Here is a 13,617-nt window from a genome sequence, read left to right on the forward strand (position 1 = left end):
CGAATTATTATTCCGACCACATCTGCGGTTGGTCCTATGCTGGTATGGTCTGGTTTGTGATATTTTTGAATGTTCAATCATCGTAATTGTATTATTTTAATTTGATGACACCATCGTATACTAAAACAATTAAACCGCAATGAACATAAATAACTGTCTCCCAAAATGACGCAAACAACATTTTTTTTAATAAAATTTAGAAAAAAATTCTTCTAAGATCGAAGAATATGTTTTTTTTTCAAATCTGGTACCTATCTACTTCAGATGAGCGAACTTTTACAGCTGTATGTCGTGTGCTTTGTCATCTCCCTCACATGTCTGAATATTGAATATTGAATATTCTGAAATTTGCTCAAAAATATTGGACTTTCGAAACGAACGGCGACCGGTAAATGCACTCCAGATGTTTTCAACAAAATTCTCGGAAACTGGGCAAGCTTGGACACTGGCAAATTTTTTACTAAGCCCAGGGTAAGTTATTACCCAACCGTCGCTTTTTATTGCGGACAGAATGCACCACTTCAACAATTACCAGGAACAGGATTACATGGAGATAAATGATGGACTTGCCAAACGTCACAGCGGTGCTACCAGGGTCTCTTATCTATGTCTTACATACCTGGACGCTGTTGTTGGACGCGGTGGACTCTCTTACTGCAGCAGCTGGTCCAGTTCCTTCACCACTTAGGATTCTTGCTGCAGAGTCTCCATCTTCTATCTTCGTAGAACGTCACAGCGGTGCTGCCAAGGTCTGGTATCTGTGAGAGGATAGTGTGTCAGCGCTTTATTAGCAGCAGACACATACCTGGACGGATGACGAACCTCGTGCTGGCACTGTTGGTGGACGCGGTGGACTCTTTCGCTGCAGCAGCTGGACCAGTTTCTTCACCACCTGGGATTCTTGCTGCAGAGTCTCCATCTTCTATCTTTGTGTCACCTGTTCCTTTACTTCATTTTACTTAACTTAACTTCACTCTATTTTTATAATATTAATATTTTCTGTAATACCTGCATCAACTGTAAAGCGCCCCTGAGGTGATATCTCACAAAAGCGGCGCTATACAAATTATCCAATAATAAATAAATAAATAAATAATGTCAATAAAACTTGATTTCTTTCTATTACTAGTATCCTATAATGTAGTATTTGAATTCTCCGTTTTTTTTCAGGATAATAAGTCACAAGGGTACCAAAAAACACCAAAGATAACCCTTGCAAAATATTTTTTTACATAGGTACCTCAACTATGTTCAAGATGGCCCCACTGTTGTATGAGAGCTGATCAGAAAGAAATAAATAAGTTAGTTGCAAAATTCTGAGTAATCCCAAAGCCAAAACCAAGAACAGAAGTGCACGGAAAACATCAAAATAAAGTTATTCAACAATATTACTGAATTAGTTACCTCTAGCACAAATAATAATGAACAGCTTTGTTACTAGAAACTACAAGAGTGCTTGTAAATAGTTCATCTCGAACATTAATATCAATATCCACTTGTCGACTGTGATAACACAAAATCAATCAGTGCCCAATCTGCCAGTAACTGTGTCATCCGCCTAACAAATATTAATTCAGAATAGATTAATTGAGTCGACACAATATACCCAAGCATCGCCTACCATTGCAATCGACAGTTTGTCTGAAGAAGTGAGCCGATAACTAAACTGCATCTGAAGCTTGCGTCATCCGAGATAATGTGGTCAATTGACTCGATTTCCTCGTATTTAATTTGTTACCATCAGATGTTATTAATAATACAAATAAGAAAGCACTTTAAGGCTTTTTCGGAATCAACTGGTTAGGTTAGATTTTCAAAATGTTTGCGTAAATATCACATAACCTAACCTATCAATTCTTTTCTAAATGCTGCATGCAAGTGATGTATATAAATGAATTTAAAAGCACTACTCAAATCACCATCGTTATTAAAGTAGATAGACCTACATAGTTCAAAAAATGGCGCTGCTCAAAGACAAAACAGTTGATGAAATAGAACTTCGAGTGGGGTTACGTAGTGCTTGTGCCAAATTAAAATCAATTACATTAAATAAATTAATAAGTCAATGCATCCTACCACTTTTGACCCAGGGGACAGAAACTTGCGTTCCTCTTAAAGCACTATCCATAAAAATAATCCTAGAAATTACTCCACATAACAGATATAAGCAAAATATAGAAATAGGAAAGGAATGATCACGATGCATGGTAAAATATTGTTGGTGTAATACCCTGCTGAATTGGAGACCAGAAGAAAAAAGGCAACAAGAGCAGCAATTACTTGTTCTAAAACCAGAAATATTAAAAAGACATCTAGGAGGCGCATAACCAACAAGGGGTAGAGCAAAGCTAAGAGAAAAGGTGTAATTTTATAAAGATTTTGTCGAAATGCTTTGAAAACAGCCAAAATTAGTTTTATAATTATTCTAAATGGGGATAAGATTGAAATAATCTTAATTCATATCATTGTGTGTAAGTTATCTAAGATATTTCAGATATTTTCAATATGGTGTTTTATGTGTTTCTGTTTACTTATGTTTTGTTTCTGTTTATAACATGTTTTTTTGTGTGGAAACATCACTGGCTAATGCAACATGTAAAATAGAATTATTAACAGAATTTGTTTCCTCAATGCACTAAAAGAAAAATAAAAATAAAAAAGCACTGGAAAACTGGAAATGAAAACCCATACTTCAAATTTTGTTTGGAATAAACTATAGACAAGACCATTGTTCAACATCTTGGCAATACGCCAGAATATTAATGGTATATTTGATGTGAATTCTAAGGCATCATAACTTCAAATAATACGGAAGTCTCTTTCGGGAAATGGCTTTGTGTAGTGTGTGGGCGAACTACATTATAAAAAATCATTTTAAATATTATGTTTTTCAGCTAACTTTACATTAACCTTTTTCAGAAATGTGTAAAATCTTCTGAATTGTAATTGACCAGATTTTAGAACTAAGGAGTTGTCAAAATTAAATAATTAAATATTTCGTTCAAAATTTGACAACAAACGTTTTACTGTGTAGATACCTATCGCAGTCAGAGTTGACACGAACACAGTAATAACACAGATGAATTGCTTGCATGCAATACGTATCAAAATTTCAACGTGGTAAAAAAAAACACACTGTTAAAACTTTTCTCAAAAATACACGTGCTGTCCCTCTTTCGCTAAAAAAACATAAGTAAGCGTTTTCATAAAAAGTAAAAATATCTAAAAACAGAATTAATATATTTTTTAAAACGATGCTTCATTTATGAAGCATTCGTTTCCATCATCCAAAACTTCGGCCATTATTGATTGAAATATTGAATCAAGGATGGCGCCTCACACAAAATAATATAAACGGTGACAGTTTGAGGTTTGCAGCAGATCAATTACAAAGTAATAAATCAATGAATATATCTGGTTTTAAACTACCCATCAGGGCCGGACCTGCGGACAAATTGGACCAAGAACAGTTTGAAAACGGCTCTTTGTGAAGGCATACCCTGAAAACTGCATTGTTGCCTCTGCCTCTTTCTTACAAACGATGTTTTTTCACATTATGTCGACACAAAGATTCTGGGGGAGGATCTTTTTAAAGAGAGGAGTAGTGAACAACTACTGTAATAATAATTGCTTGGGTAATGATTTTTTCTAAATTAAGTTAAGTTTTTTAGGTTAGGAAATACGCATATATTATTAAAAACAGCCCAAACTAATAACCTAAAAACCCATTTGGTGCATGTTTTACATCTAAGGCCTAGCGCGCACCACGATTGTATTTTTTGCGACACTATTTTAAAATCGTGCTATAATATATCGCAAAAATAATACTGCGCGCATCGCGATGAAAAATTGCGATGAATTGTTCATTCTCAACATGGATTTCGTACAAATTGCCTGTATTGTTTTGCTTCTTCGGAAGAGGAGGAATAAAATAACACATAAATACTGGACTCATCCTTTTACAGCAGAAAGATATGTTAAAGGTTTCTTTTATCTGAAATAGAATGATCTTCTACAATATCCAAAAAAAATCTTTGGCTACTTTAGAATGACGATTCAGACATTTGACAAACTATTAAGAATTGTTGGACCTCAAATTGCATACAATAATACTAGATGGCGGAATGCAATCTCAGCTGAAGAAAGGTTGTCAGGTAGCGATTTTAAATCCCAGTGCGCGCGTGTCCATATAACTTCAAATGCTATAATTTTATTTTGCGACAATCGCGTCGCGCGCTGTCGCGAAAAAATGTGACAAATCACAATTTTAAAATAGTAACTATTTATTTATCGTATATGCGCGCACATACTAACTATACGTTGCATTTCTGCGACAAAATTATCGTGGTACAGAAAATCGTGGTGCGCGCAAGGCCTAACCGACTTCAAGTCGAGTGTTATTTTTTTTATTGCGTGCGTGAGGCGGAATTTGGCGACTTTGCCAACCGGCTAATCGGAGTGCTATTGCGCCATTTTCTCCTAATCTTGCACTCAGATTTCCATATCTTTCTCTTTTCCTCTGACAATCCGACAATTTTTGATAGCCCAATAATAGCCTGTATGAACATAATTCAAAAGAATTAAAAACGGTTAGAAATCCGAACGTATAAATTCGATCAAGATTCCTAAATGCTGTCGCTAGAAGTGCTGTCGGTGTCTAGGCATATAGGAAGGTTTCGGGCCAAGTCCGTCCCTGCGGGTACTTACTTAAACTGAACCGTAGCGACACAGATACGAGAATAATAATATTGTTAAAATTATTATTGAGCTTCTGATTTCGTTATGAGACGCGATCTATTTGTAAATAAAGATGGCGGTGATTTGATAGCTGGAAGTCAGAGCCTTATTTCACATTGCATAGATACAAGCTTAACCCATTTACGCCCAAGACTAAAGTAATCGTAGAAAAAAGAAATAATTCATTTTATGTAGTAGGAAATAGAGTTTTTTAACAAAAATAAAAAAATATATATTTAATTTTTTTTATTTACTAGAAAAAAAAGTGCCGTGCTCAAATGGGGACACTGGGCACATTCAGTATGGTATTTCTCGAAGGATGGTTTTTCAATACACAAAGTTTTTTTGCATTTTTTGCACTCCTAACGTGCCTTACTATGGCAAATAGTGCATCGCAACTGTTTTGTCAACTTCTCCGGAAAGTGGCCAAAACCATCAAACTGTAAATTGAGCACTACAGAGGCTGATGGGTGAAATTGTAGCTGGTCCATCTTCACGTCGTTACTAAGTATGTGTAGATCGAACATGTATGTAAATAACACCCACCACCACTTCTTGCCTCGTATTGAAGTTCGATACGTTGAAATCGACTGATCGCCTTGATCGACACCGTCCATGCCTCTGTTGTAATTCATAAATACTTGAGGAATATTTTCATCGATTTTCTTCTTTTGGATTGAGCTCGGAAGAAAATTATCGTAGTTTGTTCCCATTGTACAAACGCTGTTATCCAGCCAGCGAACAAACAATATTTTATTGACCGTGTTGAACCGGTAGTCAAAGTCAGCACGACTTTTCTTTTTCATCTCCTTGACGGGTGTGAGAGAAAATTTGCAGGTCCTACCCTCACGTACAGTTCCTGTAGCCAGATTCCCATAAATCCCGCAGCAATGCAAAGCTAGTGAAAAAATTATCGAAGAACACAACATGGTCTCTAGGATCTGTGTTTAGCTTGTTCAACAGGTTTTTCACAACTCGTGTACTCAACAACTCATTGGTGGGTATTTGCCACTTGCCGCAATAAATATCAAAATTGTAGCAGTAGCCATCAGCACTAGCGAGCATCCAATTTTTATAACCGAAGCGTACAGGCTTACCTCGAATAAATTGTTTCTATGGATGACGTCCAAAATATTTCACCATGGATTCATCTATTGACAGATTTGTGTGAAACACTCCCCATTGCATACATTTTTTCATGAGAACCTCAGCAAGGGTTCGCATCTTGAACATTTTATCTGATGTTTCAGCAGCTACAGTATTATCACAAAAATGTTGGTACTTTTTGATATCTAAAAATCTGTTTCTTGTCATTGCCTTAGAAACAACAGGTACATTACAGTCCTCGTCTAAAGACCAAAATAGACGTTCGCGAGGCAAAGTGTGATAACCAGATAGAGATAGAATGCCCAGAAATGTTTTCAACTCACCAATGGTAATATTGATATCATGTTTATTGTTTTGTGATGCATACAAATCAGAATATTGAAGAATCATATCGATTACTTCCTGATCAAAAATCTTCTCAAAAATTGAAACAGGATTTTTACCTTTGAGATCAGTAATTAGGTTTTTGCATCGTTGTTGTACATTATTCTCATCAAAAGGCATGTGATCGTAGCTAGGCTCGCATTTACGCCAACGGGGCCCAACATTGCATCGTTGCCTTCTAGCGGAATTCGACAAAGGCTCTTCATCAGAACTGTCCCAATCTTCTTCGTTTCTGTTTGCAAAAACTTCGATATTTCCAGGAATATCTCTTGGCATGTCATTGGTAATAATATTGTCTTCATCGCCTTCTTCTTCGTCAGTGAGGATACTTGTTTCTGGGGGAAGAGCAACGATATCAAATTCAACATCTGAGTCCTCTTCTGCCATAATAGCATCAAGGGCCTCCTGGAGTCCATGATAGTTATCGCTTACTTCAAATTGCCGTTTTGACATATTTATGTGCAGTCAAAACTCTGTAAAAAAAAAGAATATTTTACTCTTTATGTGCCCACTGTCCCTATTTGGGGACACCAACAAAAAAAAGTAGTTCACACTTCAGTAAATTATATATTTTACCTTATCAAATTTTTATTCAAAAGTAAACAAAGTGTTCAACAAGATTATGTAGAAAAATTAAAAATTTACGAACGTAAACATATTAAAAAAAATACTTACATTTGGTAATCACCGCGACTATGAGATTCCCTTTATTTATGACACTAAAATACTGTTTATAAATGGTGTTATCCAAAATGTTTGATATAAAATGTAAGACACATCAATTAACTCAACAATAATGCACTGTTAGCAAAACTTACCACATTAATAACAAAATGGTGGGTAGATTTGAAGGCGTCCTCGTTTGGGCACGGCAGGCGTAAATGGGTTAAGGTACTAATTTAAGAAAAGTGAACAAAATAATGAAGAAAATCATTTTTTATATCGAAATTGGGGTAGGTACTTACTTGCAATATTATTCTTCATGGTTGAATGTGTTCTATTTTTTAATTGTACACAACAGAATATATATAAGTTTGCTTGTAGGTATTAGCGGTAAAATACATCATGGAAGAAAACTCGTAAGGAAACATTGAGGTTAAAAAAAGTGTTGGTACAATTAGTGTAATTTGAGCATAATAAAAATGAAAGATAAATACATTGTTAATAAGAACCACGTAGGTACTGAAAGCACCCAACCATATTATTAACATTATTTGTTTTATTAACTCCTCAGGACTCAGGCATATTATGTCGGAAGGTTTCGCTTTGCAATAAAATTCAAATAAATTGGAATATTTCTGTACGTATCCAAAAATATAAAACTGTTTTTGAAAGATGTAGTAAAACGCTTTCAATTTTTATTATTTGAAATATTATATATTTTTTTATATAATTTTTTTTTAATTTAAAAATAAAAAATATATATAAATGGCTCACTTCACGTTTTTTGTAACCAAAATTACTGATAGCAAAAAACATACTTATTTTATTGAACACACGTATTACAAGTATTACCGTTACATCACTTTTATTATAGTTTCACATAAAAATAATTAATTAAAAATTCATGACGTTTCATAAGTTTTTTCAAATTGCGGTCAGAACCTTTGGTTTCATAGAGGTGCATATTGTAATTCTACTGTGGTTAACTTATAGATTTAAATATAAAGTGTTGAATTTTTTTCTTTCTAAACCGTATATTTCTCACCACAACAGTAAGGGAAATACAACGATTGTTGTGAGACCATACGAGTTGTTCCCAAAGGCGAAAAATTTAGCCTGAAGTTATAAACCATACAAAGTGTTAAAAAAAGGGAAAAGTAAAAGTAGGTACCTAATCTCCGTGAAACTACAATATCTATATATAATTCTATTTAACTCGTTGCTTTTTAGAAAGTATCATACGTTTTGAATGGATAAGCCACTTTCATGGTTTAATTAAGTTAATTTTTTCTATGAGAATGTATGAACATGAAAATGCTTTGAAAAATCACGAAATCCAAAACTTGAATATTAACTTTGACATTTGATGAATTCTTCGAATTCTGTGAAACAATCCGTCCTTAATGTTAATTGGGTTAAATCACAAATTATAAATAACAATAAATCAATCAATATGTCAAACAAATTTAAATCCATCTCGGCGAAACTATTTAAGCAAGTACCTACTGTTATTATTTATTATTTAAATGAGAAACAATTATTTTTTCTGGCAACACCCTTGAACTAAATTCGTTATTCGAACGCATTAGTACCTACCTACCTATCTACTTATTTCTGAAAAATAATCAAAATAAACACGAAAGACATAATTATTGTAATAAGTTTTTGGTGATTATTTTTGACCCACAATGCGACTTATAAGATATACCTAAGCTACGTTATGGAACAAAACTGCGTAAACATTTTAAAGTGTACGATTATATTATAAGGAAGCCATAATATTATTTTTAACCAGGCTGATAAGACTATTGAGGTCTTTAAAATGATGACCTCAATGTTAAAGTCATTTGTGTTGATATTAATATAATTCCGCAATTCAACGTGGTTTCGATGACATGATATTTAATTATACGTACGTGTCTTCGAATACTTTAGATCATTTCGAGATGATAGATCTGTTTCAGATTTAAATGCTTAAAATAAATAATTAGAAAGGTTTAGATGTAGTAATCGAAGTATTTAAAGTCCAATCAAATGAATCAGAAGTCGAAAATTGTTTAAAGGATAATAAAATACAGCTACTTTTCTACCCGAGATTCAGATTAAATGGATAAAACAGTACCAACGACATCAGATATAATTTTACAGAGCTCCAAAGCCAATAATGGGAATGACGTTCAGAGATGAAAATATTGTTTTCAATTTAATTATTGTTAATAATTTATACATTTCAAATAGTAAAACCTATCGCATATTTTGAGTGCCATGGTTCGATTATCAAAATGTTTCGATTTTCAAAACATTTTATTTTTCCCATTAACAATTTGGAAGTTACCATTATTTTTTTTAAATAGTCGATAAAAATATTAATGTTTTAAACTTATAGGAATGACATGTGAATCTAGTCCGCAGAATCGTATTTCCTAATAAGATTAATATCACTTGAATTCTTTTTAAAATATATCCGTATAAGTAGATTAGGTACCTATTTGCACTCAAATTGAAATGATTAGAATAATTTTCATAATAATAGGTCAATTATATCTATAGGATAATATATTTACCCAACTTCTAGAACCGACAAACAAAATTCCCCCTACAGAACATATTTTAAGCATGTAAACGCTCCGAACTGCATAAGTAGATGTGTTGCATTAAAAATGCACTGTGCAATACTTCAGATATGTACCCACTTAAAAGTGTTGTTGAAATAGAATGTGTTATTTTCTAAGGACCAAAACAACATAATAAATTGTAAAACTGGACTTACCTCAATTGGCTTGTAGCACTTTAGAATAAACCAACTCGGAAGAGCTCCCAACGTCAACTAAAGTCTAAAATACTAAAGACTCGAACAAACCTAAATTCAAACTAAAGAGAAGCGTGTTTACCAAGAAACCCATAAAATGCTTTCTGGTAAATACAAGCCAATTTGTTAAAAAGTTATGATTGTTTGGCTTGTGTTGTTGTTGGTGTTAAGTAGTTTGGTATGACTTTTTGTTGTGGTGGTGGTGTTTTTGTTTATCTTCTGTGTGGAGGGATATTTGAGATAAATCTGCAAATGCATTCTTATGTTGTGCATGTGTTGACAGGGTCGGTTTTGGGTTTCGCGATGGAATGTTCTGGAATAATAGTCTTATATTATTTTGCTATAGAAATTATGATGCCAGACCTGCGAAATTAGTTTTTTTTTAAATCAAACACCAAAATGACATCTGTGTGATGAAAATGATATTTAAAAAATCTCGTCCAGTTCTGACATTGTACTTTTCAACAATATTGTGTTCTAGAAATTAGCCCACCTTAAATGAATTTAACAATAATATTTGGATGATTTGTATAGCGCCGTTTTTGTGCAAAATCACCCCAAGGGCGCTGTACAAATATATAATAGAATAATTATTTAATACGTTTTACTGGTATTTCAATGCAGTTTGTATTTTCATCACGCAAAAAAATTGATTGACTCCTGGAATTGTCAGAAACGTCAATCTGACATGAAAAATACAACTGATTAATAAATTGATGTTTTCACATCAATCTCACTTAATTTCGAAATACCTAGTGCCAGCCCTGTGTTGTTCAAACGCGAATCGTTCTATCAGGCAAGACACCACAACACCATAAATCTATTTAAAAAATCTCAAGCGGCCAGTCCACGTTAGCTCAATGCATTAGGCCAATGCATTGAGCTAATGCTGACCATAAATGAACCACTCACTAGATCAATATCTTCGGGTTTTTAGTACTGAGCCCATGGGTCCTAATGTTTGCCATAGATAAAAGTCTGTAACTGAAAAATATACGTCACTACTACACATACTCACCATCGACTAGGATAGAAACTATAAAAAAGGCGTAACCATAGACAATATAATTCTCATTCGGAGCCAACCCATTGGCTAGCCTAAAATCGGCCAATGACAGCGGCCTATAAACATGCATGAAGTTCGTATTGGTTTGTGGAAAATATACGTCACAAGTTACCCATAGAGATTACCGTGTCTTTTTTTCTGACCCACTTTTTTCTTGGAGTTATACCCCCCTGATGCTGACCCAACGTGTACAGGACGACTTGGCCGTTGCATGCGTTGGCCGCCAACTTTGGCCGGTCAACCCGATTATTGTCAGTTTTCGTGCACACATCAAAGGATCTTGGCGCCAACCTCTAACAGCGTTGACACGTCGGCCCAGTCTTTAGTTTGCTATACCTATATGCTATAGGCGTTCAGCGGAGCCAGTCGTGTTGATTATTGCGTGAGTGATTAATAATTAAACGTGCTGTACAATTGTAATAATCTCCACATCCATCTAGATTTGACTGCCTCAGTGGCCGAGGGGTGAGGCTCCCGACTAGCAATCCAAAGGTTCCGGTTTCAAATCCCGGTGGGCGCAGGTAAATTTTATTTGATGAACTAGCTAGTTGGCCCGGCTTCGCTCAAGGCCATAATTCGGCGAACATAGAATTGCGTCGACACCTCATGCTACCCACCCCTCATACCTTTCCTTTCCAGACCTTTCCTTTCACCTCCTACCCTTATAAAAAAAAAAAAAAAAATCATGAACATACAACACAACAATTTTAACATCGTTACAGCGGCGAGTAGCAGGCGTCCCCGGTGCGGGCCAAAACTGTTGGTAAATTTTGCCAACATTCGCGGCCTGCACACAAATTTAAATTCCGTCCATCACCATCTTTTGTCCCAACGTCCCAACCTTCTTTTCCTATCCGAAACTCAGATAGCCGAGCCGCCAGACTCCTCCTATCTGGACTGCCCGGGCTTTACCCTCGCAAGCAAATTCCGACTCAAAGGAGGAGTCTGCCTCTATAGTCGAGCTGACGTCAACTGTGTGCGACTATTGAGTCTGGAAAACTCCAGATTTGACGTAATATGGGTGCGCGTCAATCTTGCCAGTACGGCAAGATTCTACGCATGTCTATACCGCTCACCGAACCATAGCGAATCAGACACTTCCGAGCTCTTCAAACATTTGAGCGATACTATTGATGATCTCTTGCCCCGCTACCCTTCGGCCGAGTTTGTTGTTCTGGGGGACTTCAACGTTCATAACGAACCATGGTTGAAGTTCTCAGGCCCAACGGACTCGGCTGGCCGACAGGCGGAATCCTTTGCCATTTGCTACGGATTAGAGCAATTGGTTCAGGAGCCTACAAGGGTTCCTGATGTCCAGACTCACCGCTCCAATCTGTTAGACCTATTCTTAACTACTGTGCCACACGGTTATAAGATTGACGTCACAGCGCCTCTGGGATCATCTGACCACTGCCTAGTGACGACATCAATCCCCGTTAGCCTCAGACCAACCAATGAGAGGCTGAGGAGAAAAGTGTGGCACTATAGGTCAGCAGATTGGTTCGGTATGCGGGCCCATTTCAACGCTTTTCCGTGGTCAGCTGTTTGTTTTCGGACTTCGGACCCTTTAAGATGTGCCCAGGAGATTGGTGAAGTCATCAAATCGGCGATGGATGGCTTCATACAATCGACTACTAAAGAAACTGGTGTGGGCTCAAAGCCGTGGTTCAGTCGACAATGCTCCGAAGCAGTCCGACGAAAAAACGCGGCTTACCGAGCCTACAACACATCTCGAACGCCCGAAAGCAGATCAGCATACAACAAATCGGCAAAGGAATGCAAGAGAATCATCAATAGGTCAAAATTCGAACACGACCTGCAGATCAGCAAAAAGCTGGCTGCCTGCCCGCATGGCAGCAGAGCATTCTGGTCGCTTGCGGGCTCAATAGGTCGAAATTTTTGCAAACCCAGTTTGCCACCTCTTACCAGACCTGACGGCTCACTAGCAAACACCGCCACCGAAAAGGCTAACTTATTAGGGAAAATGTTTGCGGAAAACTCGACCCTCGACGACGGGGGTGCTGTTCCGCCGTCGGTTCCTCACTGCGGCTTCTATATGAAAAAGCTGAGGATCCGGCATCGGGATGTACTCCACGTCGCGTCGTACGGGGGCTCGATGTTAACAAAGCTAGTGGACCTGATGGAATACCTGCCCTGGTATTGCAGAGGTGTGCTGCGGAAATAGTTCCAGTTTTGACAAAGCTCTTCAAAATGTCCCTGAAGTGTGGCACTGTGCCCTCTGGTTGGAAAAAAGCGGTAATTCACCCTATTCCCAAGAAAGGTGACCCCTCCAACCCGGCCAACTACCGCCCCATAGCGATCACATCAGTTCTGTCCAAAGTGATGGAACGTGTGATCAACGACAAACTGCTCACATACCTCGAGAAGAACAAAATTATCAACGACCGTCAATACGGATTCCGGCGGAACCGCTCGTGCGGTGATCTTCTCGCGTATGTGACGCATGTTTGGGGGCGGTGCCTGGAACGTCACGGTGAGACCCAAACGGTCGCACTAGACATATCCAAGGCCTTTGACCGGGTCTGGCACCGAGGACTTGTCAACAAATTGCATTCTTACGGACTTCCCGCATCCCTGTGTACGTGGATTGCTGACTTTTTAAGGGATAGGTCGATTCAGGCGGTTGCTGACGGTTTCACCTCTTCCTCGCACTCCATAAATGCTGGCGTCCCACAGGGATCGGTTCTGTCTCCAACTTTGTTTTTGTTGCACATCAATGACCTTTTGACATGTGCACCGATTCATTGTTACGCGGATGACAGTACAGTTCATGATAGCTTTTTGTTTGACAAGCCCCCAAAGGGCACACAAACTCCAACGGCTCGGAGGG

The 13,617-nt window shown here is 37.1% G+C and overlaps 1 protein-coding gene across 1 annotated transcript in view; it reads right to left on the reverse strand.

Moving 5' to 3' along the window:
- Positions 1-9,756, reverse strand: part of SPARC (secreted protein, acidic, cysteine-rich) — a 40,688-nt gene extending 30,932 nt beyond the window's left edge. Inside the window, exon 1 of the mRNA XM_089639335.1 lies at positions 9,662-9,756. The gene's annotated coding sequence lies outside the window, so the exon portion shown is untranslated. The remainder of the gene's footprint in view (positions 1-9,661) is intronic.
- Positions 9,757-13,617: the final 3,861 nt, after the last annotated feature.

The sequence above is a fragment of the Hesperophylax consimilis genome, chromosome 14 (genome assembly GCF_061612785.1).
Source record: "Hesperophylax consimilis isolate HC1 chromosome 14, BYU_Hcon_1.0, whole genome shotgun sequence".
Lineage (NCBI taxonomy): Eukaryota > Metazoa > Arthropoda > Insecta > Trichoptera > Limnephilidae > Hesperophylax > Hesperophylax consimilis.